This window comes from Pteropus vampyrus, unplaced genomic scaffold (assembly GCF_000151845.1).
Source record: "Pteropus vampyrus isolate Shadow unplaced genomic scaffold, Pvam_2.0 Scaffold2, whole genome shotgun sequence".
In the NCBI taxonomy this organism is placed as follows: domain Eukaryota; kingdom Metazoa; phylum Chordata; class Mammalia; order Chiroptera; family Pteropodidae; genus Pteropus; species Pteropus vampyrus.
In genome coordinates, this window is record NW_011888783.1 from 19,951,912 (window position 1) to 19,955,526 (window position 3,615).

Sequence of the window (3,615 nt, forward strand, 5' to 3'; positions counted from 1 at the left end):
CAGTTTAAAAGAAAAATTTAGTATGATCTTTAAAAAAAATAGGAATGAAATTAAATTCCAAAGCATTTTTCATGGGGAATAAAATTTGGTCATGAACCTCAATACAATCCTATGGTTTATTTCAGCAAATTCAGCTTCTCTAGTGTGGTTTAAAATGTTCTGGTCAATCAGACATTCTGATAAGTATATTAGAACACCATCGAGAATTATAGAGGTAGAAGAATACTAATTTATAAGAGAGTAGAGATCATAACATCTTGGTCTACAAGTTTAGAGCACAATATTTCAGGACTTACACTCTACAATAAAATGTATCTAAAACTGAATATTATATACTATTTAAACACCTTTAGGTGGGGCATATTTTCTCCAATTCAGCCCATCCCTACTGCTTTTCCTAAAGTGTGACATTTAATCTGTTTCATTTATTAATTTTACCTCCCTGCCCTCCGAAGGTATTTGTGGTTGCTTCCCCTGCTTGAAACAGGAGAACAGTTTGGGTTGTGTTAACAGTAAATCAGAAATGGAGAATAGAGTTTAGATTCTAGGTAAATACAAGTGCTTTTTTCTTCCTCTCTCCTAAATTGTAGATGATCTGTTTCTTCACATGACCAATTGTAGGCTGAGAAGCTAAATCAGAGATAGAAGACACAAATGAATAACGTGGAGCCTAACTGAGCAGAACTAGACTACCATGTCTGAACATGATGGTCAGAGAATGGAGAGGGTCAGAGAAAGAGGGAGAGGATGGGAGGATGGGAGCCAAGGGGCAGGGTGGGGAGTACAGAGGAATGGACTGAGGAAGGAAAGCTGTTTGCTTCTTGTTTTCCCATTCCATGCTGTTTTTTTTTTTGCCAAAGAAATTATCTAGTAAGTGGCTGAGAAAGAAGATTCTTTTTTTGAGAGAGTATAAGGTAGGCCAAAGTACTCCTTCTTTCCTGGGCCAATAAGGAGCATAAAAAAGAAGAAAAGTGGCCCTTAGCTAGAGCAGCCTCTATAATGGGGAAAGACTCCAGAGAGGCCCCCAACACCATTCATCTTAAAAAAACTTATTGGATTAAAAGGAGAGGATATTCGTTTTTTAGTGCCAGCTTCCCAAATGTATGGTTTTTCTCCACTCTCTCCCAACAGTGCTTCTTTCCCATGGGTCTGCTGTAGTTAGACAATATTCTCAGGATTCATTCAAGTAAGCCAGTGGTTCTCAAGAGTGAACTTGCGTTAGTCACCTGGAGTGCTTGTTAAACCAAGATGACTGTGTCTCTGACTGAGCGTAAATTGGAGGCTGATAATTTGCATTTCTAACATAGTACAAGGTTACACAGGCACTGCTGACCCAGGTGAAAATCTGGCTCAGACCTCTACTTGGATAACCACTGGAATAAGCACTTACCGTTTGTCCCTGTGTAAGGGAAACTCAGTTCACAAACCAGTTGAAACTGAGATCAGTAGGTAACACATTTGCTACCTCATATACCTAGGCTAGCCTGGCCCCAGTCCTTTCTAAGCAGTCTCTGGTGTGACTCCCCTAAAGATCTCTATCATTAGTCCTGAGCCTTAGAACCAAGGTCTCTCTCTAGCCAGTTGAGTTTGTTTCTACTCCTCGGTTGAGAAAGGGTTTTGCTCTACTTCTGTACAAGTCTATTTACTCCCACCTTAGGGAGTACTTTCCTCAACATTCCTGTGACCTCTGATCAAGTTAGTACCCACTGGGCTCTCTCCTTTACGCAGATTTCCCTGGCCGTAGGCTTCCATATGTTGCTTCCTGGAGCTGAGCTCCCATCTGCATAAGCACAACCTGGATTCTCTCTTTCGCTAATTTCTCACTCCTGTCCCTGTTGCTGCTCCTCCACTCTGGATCCCAGCATACAGGAATCTCTGACACTCCATCCATGTAGCTCTATCCATGTAGCTGCATTCTCTCTACAAAAGGTTCCTGCTCTTCTCTGCTATGTCCTCACACCTTGGTTCGATTTCGAGTCCCACCTTCTCATGCCCCATGCCCCAGGTCTACCTTCCCTGGGTTATATACTGTTCTTCCTGGGCAACATTACAAATCAAAATAGGACATGTTATTTTGATTCTAATGCACTCCTCTTGCTCCAAAACAGGCTGATTACCTCCCCCACCCCAAGGCAATCAAGACTTTGTGAGAGAGGGATTTTTTCCTGGAAGGAGAGAATAAAGTTAGACTATGTTCAAATTATAAATCAGTTAAAAGTTTTATAATACCGCATAATAAAATTTACCCCAAACTGAATATTTTATTACTTTTTGATGAATCAGAGTAAATTTTAATATTCACTACAAATAGTATTATGGGTAACTAGAAATGCAAAAAAATGAAATTAATAGATCTTTGGGTTGGTTGTATGATAGATATATCTCTACCTAGGAGAAATTACAATAATGCCTTCTGATGTTTTCAATGAAAATCTGGCTGAGGCCTCCAGTGCCTGTATCTCAGGTCATCATTGTTGCTAAAAACTTCCTTAGTGGAGTATAATTATGAAAGCCCAATTATGAGTTTAAAAGTATTAATATTAAAAATCATTTTATTCTATATGGAAGACTTGGGCACATAATTAATCTTCACTATATGTACTTATATTTTACAGAAGTCTAAGGGATACATCCCCATCTGTCCCACCAGAAAAATTCTTGCCCTACTAAAAAGACATTCAAGATAAAAGTTGTTATACCTAACTATATTTGTATTTTTATCTAGTTTAAGACTAGCATTTCTTTGAAGTTTAAAAATTACATATCACAACTGCAAAAATAATTTGGAGCAACATTTCAAAATAGGAAAACCATTTATGTTTTTACAAAGTAAAACTGACTTATGAAGAAAGAGGGGTCTCTTTTTTGAAAACTATTTTCAAAGAGTTTCAGGATCCAACTACCATTATCATTAGTTTCTTTATACAAATGATCCAGTGTAGGCTGTGGTCAGTTGCTACATAATTTTTTATCCATCAAGGCTTAATGGAAAGAAATAAGATGAAAAGGAAATATAAATTCAAAATCTCTGTTCATGGTCTAATGGCCTATTATTCATCCACTCTGCATGCAGATGAAAGCTGTCACTAATACACCATTAAGAATGACATTAAAACTTCTTACCGGTTCTTCTAGTCTATAAGTTATGTCTCACACAAATTTTACTTGAGCTCCTTCAGGTCTGATATCTGTATCTATAAATATCTCTATGTGTTAGTTATATCCTATAGGAGTATATTTGTGTATAGTATAAAAATATATGTACCTTGGTTTGAAAATTCCTTCTTGAAAATGCAATCTGGTAAACTTGAAAAAAAAGAGGTAGGGGCAGGAAGAGTAATGGAATGGATTTTAATTACTCCTTTAATGCCAGATTCTCTATTTGGCACAAATGTAAACATGCCCAGATGTTTCTATCAACACCATGACCTTCCATTCAATGGAGTGTGTGATCTCCAGGCAAACTCAGGCCATTTTCTGAAAGATGCTGCTGAACCACTTCTCTCCATTCTAAATTGTTCTCCTCAAGAAAATTTTGGAACCACTCTCTCTCATTCCAACCTTTTTTCCTATTATAGGGCATTTGAGAAAGTAGCATACATCTCTTTTTAACTA